Source organism: Rutidosis leptorrhynchoides, chromosome 3 (genome assembly GCF_046630445.1).
Source record: "Rutidosis leptorrhynchoides isolate AG116_Rl617_1_P2 chromosome 3, CSIRO_AGI_Rlap_v1, whole genome shotgun sequence".
NCBI lineage: Eukaryota > Viridiplantae > Streptophyta > Magnoliopsida > Asterales > Asteraceae > Rutidosis > Rutidosis leptorrhynchoides.
In genome coordinates this window covers 616,083,472-616,096,421 of record NC_092335.1, presented here as the reverse complement: position 1 = coordinate 616,096,421, position 12,950 = coordinate 616,083,472, and positions in this window count along the sequence as shown.

The following is a 12,950-nucleotide window of genomic DNA, read 5'->3' as shown; positions in this document are numbered from 1 at the left end:
ATGACTTAACGACTCCGTTAAAATGTATATACATGTAGTGTATTTAGATGTATTAAAATACTTTTGGAAGACTTCAAGACATATATCAAAACACTCATACTTAACGAAAATGGTTACAGTTACTTTCCCATTCTTTTCTTTCATCAAGAATTCTAGTCGTATTCTTACCCGTATTATACACAGCTTCAAAACGTACTTACTATGGGTATATACCAATAGGAACTAGCATGGGATTCCACTCTTGATTATGTCATGTATGACTAATCAATTTTAACTTCTACCATGAGCTAGTCAACTAACTAGAACTCCTTTTAACCCCACTCACCACTCACCAATTAACACTCATCATTCACTCCATTTCACTTCCAAATCTCTTTCTAATTCTCTCTCAACACACCCACACTATTATGAACGTATTTTTCCAGTAGTTAGTCATCATCTTCATCAAAAATCACTTCAAGAATCAAGCTATAATCATCATAAGAAGAACACTTCAAGAATACTTCAAAAATCCCTTCAAGTTTACTAATTTACTTCCAAGCTTTCTAATCCATTCCAAGTAATCATCTAAGATCAAGAAACCTTTGTTATATACAGTAGGTTATCTTTCTTATTCAAGGTAATATTCATATTCAAACTTTGATTCAATTTCTATAACTATAAGCTATCTTATTCGAAGGTTTAAACTTGTAATCACTAGAACATAGTTTAGTTAATTCTAAACTTGTTCGCAAACAAAAGTTAATCCTTCTAACTTGACTTTTAAAATCAACTAAACACATGTTCTATATCTATATGATATGCTAACTTAATGATTTAAAACCTGGAAACACGAAAAATACCGTAAAACCGGATTTACGCCGTCGTAGTAACACCGCGGGCTGTTTTGGGTTAGTTAATTAAAAACTATGATAAACTTTGATTTAAAAGTTGTTATTCTGAGAAAATGATTTTTATTATGAACATGAAACTATATCCAAAAATTATGGTTAAACTCAAAGTGGAAGTATGTTTTCTAAAATGGTCATCTAGACGTCGTTCTTTCGACTGAAATGACTACCTTTACAAAAACGACTTGTAACTTATTTTTCCGACTAGAAACCTATACTTTTTTTGTTTAGATTCATAAAATAGAGTTCAATATGAAACCATAGCAATTTGATTCACTCAAAACGGATTTAAAATGAAGAAGTTATGGGTAAAACAAGATTGGATAATTTTTCTCATTTTAGCTACGTGAAAATTGGTAACAAATCTATTCCAACCATAACTTAATCAACTTGTATTATATATTATGTAATCTTGAGATACCATAGACACGTATACAATGTTTCGACCTATCATGTCGACACATCTATATATATTTCGGAACAACCATAGACACTCTATATGTGAATGTTGGAGTTAGCTATACAGGGTTGAGGTTGATTCCAAAATATATATAGTTTGAGTTGTGATCAATACTGAGATACGTATACACTGGGTCGTGGATTGATTCAAGATAATATTTATCGATTTATTTCTGTACATCTAACTGTGGACAACTAGTTGTAGGTTACTAACGAGGACAGCTGACTTAATAAACTTAAAACATCAAAATATATTAAAAGTGTTGTAAATATATTTTGAACATACTTTGATATATATGTATATATTGTTATAGGTTCGTGAATCAACCAGTGGCCAAGTCTTACTTCCCGACGAAGTAAAAATCTGTGAAAGTGAGTTATAGTCCCACTTTTAAAATCTAATATTTTTGGGATGAGAATACATGCAGGTTTTATAAATGATTTACAAAATAGACACAAGTACGTGAAACTACATTCTATGGTTGAATTATCGAAATCGAATATGCCCCTTTTTATTAAGTCTGGTAATCTAAGAATTAGGGAACAGACACCCTAATTGACGCGAATCCTAAAGATAGATCTATTGGGCTTAACAAACCCCATCCAAAGTACCGGATGCTTTAGTACTTCGAAATTTATATCATATCCGAAGGGTGTCCCGGAATGATGGGGATATTCTTATATATGCATCTTGTTAATGTCGGTTACCAGGTGTTCACCATATGAATGATTTTTATCTCTATGTATGGGATGTGTATTGAAATATGAAATCTTGTGGTCTATTATTATGATTTGATATATATAGGTTAAACCTATAACTCACCAACATTTTTGTTGACGTTTTAAGCATGTTTATTCTCAGGTGATTATTAAGAGCTTCCGCTGTAGCATACTTAAATAAGGACGAGATTTGGAGTCCATGCTTGTATGATATTGTGTAAAAACTGCATTCAAGAAACTTATTTTGTTGTAACATATTTGTATTGTAAACCATTATGTAATGGTCGTGTGTAAACAGGATATTTTAGATTATCATTATTTGATAATCTACGTAAAGCTTTTTAAACCTTTATTGATGAAATAAAGGTTATGGTTTGTTTTAAAATGAATGCAGTCTTTGAAAAACGTCTCATATAGAGGTCAAAACCTCGCAACGAAATCAATTAATATGGAACGTTTTTAATCAATAAGAACGGGACATTTCAGTTGGTATCCGAGCGTTGGTCTTAGAGAACCAGAATTTTTCATTAGTGTGTCTTATCGAGTTTGTTAGGATGCATTAGTGAGTCTGGACTTCGACCGTGTTTTCTTTAAAAATGATTGCTTAACATTTTTGTTGGAAACTATATATTTTTAACATATGAATATTATGTGATATATTAATCTCTTAACGTGTTTGATATTATGTGATAGATGTCTACCTCTAGAACAAGTCCCATTGACTCACCTAATAATAATGAAGAGTCAAATGTAAATTGGAATGATTTGTGGACTGATTCACAAGTTCCCGAAGAGGAACCGGAAGAAGAGTCGGAACCGGAAGAAGAATCGGAACCGGAAGAAGAATCGGAACCGGATGAAGAAATAGAACCGGTGGGGGAAATAATAAAACGGTTAAGTAAAAGAAAATCCTCAACCAACCGACCAAAGTTAATTATGGTCAATGGTGTTTCCGCCAAGGAAGCAAAATATTGGGAGGATTACCAATTCTCCGATGAATCGGATTCCGACGAGAATTCCGATGATGTTATAGAAATTACCCCAACTGAATTTAAAAAGGCAAAAGAAAATAATAAGGGAAAGGGCATAAAAATAGAGAAATCTAATTCCAACCCCGATGAACTTTATATGTATCGTCAACCCCCGAAGTCCTTAAGTTGTAACAATGACCCGGGAACCTCTAAACCACCAGGTTTTTCTAAACCAATGTGGAAAATTACGGCTCGTATTAGGGGAACATCATATATCCCTAGAAACTTGACAAAACGAACCAAAACCGAAGAAGAAGAAACAAGCGAGTCGGAATAAGATAGTTGTATTCGTGTGGTGTAATATATGTAATATAGTGTGCTTATGCTTTATGATATATGTAAAAATTGATTGTATTAATAAGTATTTTTTTTTATGAATCTAACTCTTGTCTATTTTACAGTATAAAAACACAAAATGGATAGACAACCCAATATTTTAAGAGACCTACCCGGAGACATGATTGATGAAATCTTGTCTAGAGTCGGTCAGAATTCCTCGGCACAACTATTTAAGGCGAGATCAGTTTGTAAGACATTCGAAGAACGTTCCAAGAATGATTTGGTTTATAAAAGGCTTTCGTTCGGAAGATGGGGGATATCACATTGGGAAATCCATAAGTTACGATGTGTTTACTTTGACGCATATATTGCGGGGAACCCAAATGCTATTTTACGCAACGGGTTAAGAAATTATTTTGACTCAGTATATCCAAATATAGGACTTCGTGATTTAGAAAAAGCGGCTAACATGCAACATAAAGAAGCATGTTATGCTTACGGGTTAGTAATGTTCGCTTCTCACCAAAGTGAGAACAAGAACATCGGGCTACAACTATTAAACAAAACGTTCCCTCAAGTGACGGAGTCGGTAATTGGGGTAAGAAATGAGGTTTTTAGGTTATTACGAGACTGTTGGTCATTACGTAACCCTCGTCCCTTTGACGACGTTACAACACGCTGTCTTATCAACGGCCATAACGGTTATGTTCCACAAGACCAAGGATGGGAAGTAATCCTAGTAAAACCAGAATGCATGACTTGTTTCTGGACGTATGAATTACGTGTCTTTATTGCCTTTGCTGAACGACTTGTGTACTAGCTAGAATTATCTTCACAACCATCTTGTATCAAATTTATTGTGTGCTATATTTCATGCTATATGTAAAATAAGCGGTATTGTAAGTTTGTAAAATATTGTGTAAAAGTTTGAACGCGAAATATTATTATAATCAGTTTTTCATATAGAATTGTAGTAGTTGAATTGTATATTAGCTACTAAGTATGAACTTAACGGGTAGGTACTACCCGAATTTAAACTTATAAAACGCTAATATGAAGAAAAAGCTTTTATAAATGAGTTCATATTATGCTACGAAATACTATTAACTACTCTTAATATTCTGTATGATTAACTTGTTCCATTTGACTATTTTGAAGGAAATGGCACCGACTACTCGACACACCGTGAATATGAATGAAGAGGAATTCCGTACTTTTCTAGCTTCAAACATAGCCGCAGTACAGGCTGCGCTATATACCAACAATAACCTTGGATCTGGCAGTACAGGAAATCGTGTAGGATGCACCTACAAAGAATTCACTGCCTGCAAACCTTTGGAATTTGATGGAACCGAAGGACCGATCGGATTGAAACGGTGGACCGAGAAGGTCGAATCGGTGTTTGCCATAAGTAAGTGTACTGAAGAGGACAAAGTGAAGTACGCTACGCATACCTTTACAGGTTCTGCGTTAACATGGTGGAATACCTATCTAGAGCAAGTGGGACAAGACGATGCGTACGCACTACCGTGGTCAGCATTCAAGCACTTGATGAACGAGAAGTACCGTCCCAGAACCGAGGTCAATAAGCTCAAGACAGAACTTAGAGGGTTACGAACCCAAGGATTTGATATTACCACGTACGAAAGACGATTCACAGAATTGTGCCTATTGTGTCCGGGAGCATTCGAAGATGAGGAAGAGAAGATCGACGCGTTTGTGAAAGGATTACCGGAAAGAATCCAAGAAGATATAAGTTCACATGAGCCCGCCTCCATACAACAGGCATGTAGAATGGCTCACAAACTAGTGAACCAGATTGAAGAAAGAATTAAAGAACAGACTGCTGAAGAGGCCAATGTGAAGCAAGTCAAAAGAAAGTGGGAGGAAAACGGTGATAAGAATCACCAATACAACAACAACAGTAATTACAACAATAATCGCAACAATTATCCCAACAATCGCAACATCAATCGCAACTACAACAAACGGCCCAACAACAACAACAACAACAACAACAACAACAGCAACTACAACAATCATCCCAATAACAATAATAACCGCAACAACAACAACAATCAGAAGCAGCTATGCCAAAGGTGTGAAAAGAATCACTCGGGGTTCTGCACCAAATTTTGCAACAAGTGTAAAAGAAATGGTCATAGCGCGGCGAAGTGTGAGGTCTACGGACCAGGGGTTAATAGAACGAAAGGAACAAATGGTATCGGAACGAGTAATGGCGGAGCAAGTAGTGTCGGAGCAAGTTATGCCAATGTAGTTTGTTATAAATGTGGAAAACCAGGCCACATTATTAGAAATTGCCCGAACCAGGAGAACACGAATGGACAAGGCCGTGGAAGAGTTTTCAATATTAATGCGGTAGAGGCACAGGAAGACCCGGAGCTTGTTACGGGTACGTTTCTTATTGACAATAAATCTGCTTACGTTTTATTTGATTCGGGTGCGGATAGAAGCTATATGAGTAGAGATTTTTGTGCTAAATTAAATTGTCCATTGACGCCTTTGGATAGTAAATTTTTACTCGAATTAGCAAATGGTAAATTAATTTCAGCAGATAATATATGTCGGAATCGAGAAATTAAACTGGTTAGCGAAACATTTAAGATTGATTTGATACCAGTAGAGTTAGGGAGTTTTGATGTGATAATCGGTATGGACTGGTTGAAAGAAGTGAAAGCGGAGATCGTTTGTTACAAAAATGCAATTCGCATTATACGAGAAAAAGGAAAACCCTTAATGGTGTACGGAGAAAAGGGCAACACGAAGCTACATCTTATTAGTAATTTGAAGGCACAAAAACTAATAAGAAAAGGTTGCTATGCTGTTCTAGCACACGTCGAGAAAGTACAAACTGAAGAAAAGAGCATCAATGATGTTCCCATTGCAAAAGAATTTCCCGATGTATTTCCGAAAGAATTACCGGGATTACCCCCACAGCGATCCGTTGAATTTCAAATAGATCTTGTACCAGGAGCTGCACCAATAGCTCGTGCTCCTTACAGACTCGCACCCAGCGAGATGAAAGAACTGCAAAGCCAATTACAAGAACTTTTAGAGCGTGGGTTCATTCGACCAAGCACATCACCGTGGGGAGCTCCTGTTTTGTTTGTCAAGAAGAAAGATGGTACATTCAGGTTGTGTATCGACTACCGAGAGTTGAACAAACTTACCATCAAGAACCGCTACCCACTACCGAGAATCGACGACTTATTTGATCAACTACAAGGCTCGTCTGTTTATTCAAAGATTGACTTACGTTCCGGGTATCATCAAATGCGGGTGAAAGAAGATGATATTCCAAAGACTGCTTTCAGAACACGTTACGGTCATTACGAGTTTATGGTCATGCCGTTTGGTTTAACTAATGCACCAGCTGTGTTCATGGACCTTATGAACCGAGTGTGTGGACCATACCTTGACAAGTTTGTCATTGTTTTCATTGATGACATACTTATTTACTCAAAGAATGACCAAGAACACGGTGAACATTTGAGAAAGGTGTTAGAAGTATTGAGGAAGGAAGAATTGTACGCTAAGTTTTCAAAGTGTGCATTTTGGTTGGAAGAAGTTCAATTCCTCGGTCACATAGTGAACAAAGAAGGTATTAAGGTGGATCCGGCAAAGATAGAAACTGTTGAAAAGTGGGAAACCCCGAAAACTCCGAAACACATACGCCAGTTTTTAGGACTAGCTGGTTACTACAGAAGGTTCATCCAAGACTTTTCCAGAATAGCAAAACCCTTGACTGCATTAACGCATAAAGGGAAGAAATTTGAATGGAATGATGAACAAGAGAAAGCGTTTCAGTTATTGAAGAAAAAGCTAACTACGGCACCTATATTGTCATTGCCTGAAGGGAATGATGATTTTGTGATTTATTGTGACGCATCAAAGCAAGGTCTCGGTTGTGTATTAATGCAACGAACGAAGGTGATTGCTTATGCGTCTAGACAATTGAAGATTCACGAACAAAATTATACGACGCATGATTTGGAATTAGGCGCGGTTGTTTTTGCATTAAAGACTTGGAGGCACTACTTATATGGGGTCAAAAGTATTATATATACCGACCACAAAAGTCTTCAACACATATTTAATCAGAAACAACTGAATATGAGGCAGCGTAGGTGGATTGAATTATTGAATGATTACGATTTTGAGATTCGTTACCACCCGGGGAAGGCAAATGTGGTAGCCGATGCCTTGAGCAGGAAGGACAGAGAACCCATTCGAGTAAAATCTATGAATATAATGATTCATAATAACCTTACTACTCAAATAAAGGAGGCGCAACAAGGAGTTTTAAAAGAAGGAAATTTAAAGGATGAAATACCCAAAGGATCGGAGAAGCATCTTAATATTCGGGAAGACGGAACCCGGTATAGGGCTGAAAGGATTTGGGTACCAAGATTTGGAGATATGAGAGAAATGGTACTTAGAGAAGCTCATAAAACCAGATACTCAATACATCCTGGAACGGGGAAGATGTACAAGGATCTCAAGAAACATTTTTGGTGGCCGGGTATGAAAGCCGATGTTGCTAAATATGTAGGAGAATGTTTGACGTGTTCTAAGGTCAAAGCTGAGCATCAGAAACCATCAGGTCTACTTCAACAACCCGAAATCCCAGAATGGAAATGGGAAAACATTACCATGGATTTCATCACTAAATTGCCAAGGACTGCAAGTGGTTTTGATACTATTTGGGTAATAGTTGATCGTCTCACCAAATCAGCACACTTCCTACCAATAAGAGAAGATGACAAGATGGAGAAGTTAGCACGACTGTATTTGAAGGAAGTCGTCTCCAGACATGGAATACCAATCTCTATTATCTCTGATAGGGATGGCAGATTTATTTCAAGATTCTGGCAGACATTACAGCAAGCATTAGGAACTCGTCTAGACATGAGTACTGCCTATCATCCACAAACTGATGGGCAGAGCGAAAGGACGATACAAACGCTTGAAGACATGCTACGAGCATGTGTTATTGATTTCGGAAACAGTTGGGATCGACATCTACCGTTAGCAGAATTTTCCTACAACAACAGCTACCATTCAAGCATTGAGATGGCGCCGTTTGAAGCACTTTATGGTAGAAAGTGCAGGTCTCCGATTTGTTGGAGTGAAGTGGGGGATAGACAGATTACGGGTCCGGAGATTATACAAGAAACTACCGAGAAGATCATCCAAATTCAACAACGGTTGAAAACCGCCCAAAGTCGACAAAAGAGCTACGCTGACATTAAAAGAAAAGATATAGAATTTGAAATTGGAGAGATGGTCATGCTTAAAGTTGCACCTTGGAAAGGCGTTGTTCGATTTGGTAAACGAGGGAAATTAAATCCAAGGTATATTGGACCATTCAAGATTATTGATCGTGTCGGACCAGTAGCTTACCGACTTGAGTTACCTCAACAACTCGCGGCTGTACATAACACTTTCCACGTCTCAAATTTGAAGAAATGTTTTGCTAAAGAAGATCTCACTATTCCGTTAGATGAAATCCAAATCAATGAAAAACTCCAATTCATCGAAGAACCCGTCGAAATAATGGATCGTGAGGTTAAAAGACTTAAGCAAAACAAGATACCAATTGTTAAGGTTCGATGGAATGCTCGTAGAGGACCCGAGTTCACCTGGGAGCGTGAAGATCAGATGAAGAAGAAATACCCGCATCTATTTCCAGAAGATTCGTCAACACCTTCAACAGCTTAAAATTTCGGGACGAAATTTATTTAACGGGTAGGTACTGTAGTGACCCGAACTTTTCCATGTTTATATATATTAATTGAGATTGATATTTACATGATTAAATGTTTCCAACATGTTAAGCAATCAAACTTGTTAAGACTTGATTAATTGAAATATGTTTCATATAGACAATTGACCACCCAAGTTGACCGGCGATTCACGAACGTTAAAACTTGTAAAAACGACTTGACGATATATATATGGATATACATATGGTTAACATGATATTATGATAAGTAAGTATCTCCACAAGTATATTAACAATGAGTTATATACATATAAACAAGACTACTAACTTAAGGATTTCGAAACGAGACATATATGTAACGATTATCGTTGTAACGACATTTAAATGTATATATATCATATTAAGATATATTAATATATCATAATATCATGATAATATAATAATTTAACATCTCATTAGATATAATAAACAATGGGTTAACAACATTAATTGAGATCGTTAACTTAAAGGTTTTAAAACAACACTTACATGTAACGACTAACGATGACTTAACGACTCCGTTAAAATGTATATACATGTAGTGTATTTAGATGTATTAAAATACTTTTGGAAGACTTCAAGACATATATCAAAACACTCATACTTAACGAAAATGGTTACAGTTACTTTCCCATTCTTTTCTTTCATCAAGAATTCTAGTCGTATTCTTACCCGTATTATACACAGCTTCAAAACGTACTTACTATGGGTATATACCAATAGGAACTAGCATGGGATTCCACTCTTGATTATGTCATGTATGACTAATCAATTTTAACTTCTACCATGAGCTAGTCAACTAACTAGAACTCCTTTTAACCCCACTCACCACTCACCAATTAACACTCATCATTCACTCCATTTCACTTCCAAATCTCTTTCTAATTCTCTCTCAACACACCCACACTATTATGAACGTATTTTTCCAGTAGTTAGTCATCATCTTCATCAAAAATCACTTCAAGAATCAAGCTATAATCATCATAAGAAGAACACTTCAAGAATACTTCAAAAATCCCTTCAAGTTTACTAATTTACTTCCAAGCTTTCTAATCCATTCCAAGTAATCATCTAAGATCAAGAAACCTTTGTTATATACAGTAGGTTATCTTTCTTATTCAAGGTAATATTCATATTCAAACTTTGATTCAATTTCTATAACTATAAGCTATCTTATTCGAAGGTTTAAACTTGTAATCACTAGAACATAGTTTAGTTAATTCTAAACTTGTTCGCAAACAAAAGTTAATCCTTCTAACTTGACTTTTAAAATCAACTAAACACATGTTCTATATCTATATGATATGCTAACTTAATGATTTAAAACCTGGAAACACGAAAAATACCGTAAAACCGGATTTACGCCGTCGTAGTAACACCGCGGGCTGTTTTGGGTTAGTTAATTAAAAACTATGATAAACTTTGATTTAAAAGTTGTTATTCTGAGAAAATGATTTTTATTATGAACATGAAACTATATCCAAAAATTATGGTTAAACTCAAAGTGGAAGTATGTTTTCTAAAATGGTCATCTAGACGTCGTTCTTTCGACTGAAATGACTACCTTTACAAAAACGACTTGTAACTTATTTTTCCGACTAGAAACCTATACTTTTTTTGTTTAGATTCATAAAATAGAGTTCAATATGAAACCATAGCAATTTGATTCACTCAAAACGGATTTAAAATGAAGAAGTTATGGGTAAAACAAGATTGGATAATTTTTCTCATTTTAGCTACGTGAAAATTGGTAACAAATCTATTCCAACCATAACTTAATCAACTTGTATTATATATTATGTAATCTTGAGATACCATAAACACGTATACAATGTTTCGACCTATCATGTCGACACATCTATATATATTTCGGAACAACCATAGACACTCTATATGTGAATGTTGGAGTTAGCTATACAGGGTTGAGGTTGATTCCAAAATATATATAGTTTGAGTTGTGATCAATACTGAGATACGTATACACTGGGTCGTGGATTGATTCAAGATAATATTTATCGATTTATTTCTGTACATCTAACTGTGGACAACTAGTTGTAGGTTACTAACGAGGACAGCTGACTTAATAAACTTAAAACATCAAAATATATTAAAAGTGTTGTAAATATATTTTGAACATACTTTGATATATATGTATATATTGTTATAGGTTCGTGAATCAACCAGTGGCCAAGTCTTACTTCCCGACGAAGTAAAAATCTGTGAAAGTGAGTTATAGTCCCACTTTTAAAATCTAATATTTTTGGGATGAGAATACATGCAGGTTTTATAAATGATTTACAAAATAGACACAAGTACGTGAAACTACATTCTATGGTTGAATTATCGAAATCGAATATGCCCCTTTTTATTAAGTCTGGTAATCTAAGAATTAGGGAACAGACACCCTAATTGACGCGAATCCTAAAGATAGATCTATTGGGCTTAACAAACCCCATCCAAAGTACCGGATGCTTTAGTACTTCGAAATTTATATCATATCCGAAGGGTGTCCCGGAATGATGGGGATATTCTTATATATGCATCTTGTTAATGTCGGTTACCAGGTGTTCACCATATGAATGATTTTTATCTCTATGTATGGGATGTGTATTGAAATATGAAATCTTGTGGTCTATTATTATGATTTGATATATATAGGTTAAACCTATAACTCACCAACATTTTTGTTGACGTTTTAAGCATGTTTATTCTCAGGTGATTATTAAGAGCTTCCGCTGTAGCATACTTAAATAAGGACGAGATTTGGAGTCCATGCTTGTATGATATTGTGTAAAAACTGCATTCAAGAAACTTATTTTGTTGTAACATATTTGTATTGTAAACCATTATGTAATGGTCGTGTGTAAACAGGATATTTTAGATTATCATTATTTGATAATCTACGTAAAGCTTTTTAAACCTTTATTGATGAAATAAAGGTTATGGTTTGTTTTAAAATGAATGCAGTCTTTGAAAAACGTCTCATATAGAGGTCAAAACCTCGCAACGAAATCAATTAATATGGAACGTTTTTAATCAATAAGAACGGGACATTTCACGGTTGGCCTTGGATTCACGAACAATACCAAATATTTTCTTAGTTTTTAAACGGTTTGAAACCCGAATTAAAAATACCCGCGTATATCCTTGTTACCATATCTTAGAATTTAAACTAAAATTTTTACGGAGTAATTATGTTTGTACGTGTGTAGTGAAGAGAAAAGAAAATATAATAGGGAGTAATATGTGAATCAGTTATTGTCTCTTCGCATAAACGATCGAACATATATATAGATATAATAATAATAATTTAAATAATATAATAATATAATATAATATTATAATAAATAATAAACGTGTTAAAACAGTGAAGCCGCCTCCAATTTTGTTAGTTTATGCTGACAGTTTTTCACGGACCAGTATTTCGTACTCTGTTGCTAATAATTGACGGGTAAAAGTATAAATAAAAAAATCTACTATTTATAATTGAATACATATATTTATTTTGGTCTTAAGCTTTATAAAACTAGTTGTAAAAAGGTCCATTTATTTATAAAATTACTATATACGTTCGATGTAGAGTGTACGTACTAGTCTGCTGATCATTCCATGCCATCGTAAATCACGGAATTCATTTAATTCAATCGAATGAATGAATTTTAATATTTTAAAAAGTCGTATTTATTAAATACTTTAGGGGTATTTTATGTAACTTATAATTAATAATTTTTATCATGTCGCTTTCATGTGAATAGTAAATTAATTAATTTCGTTTCATTTACTATT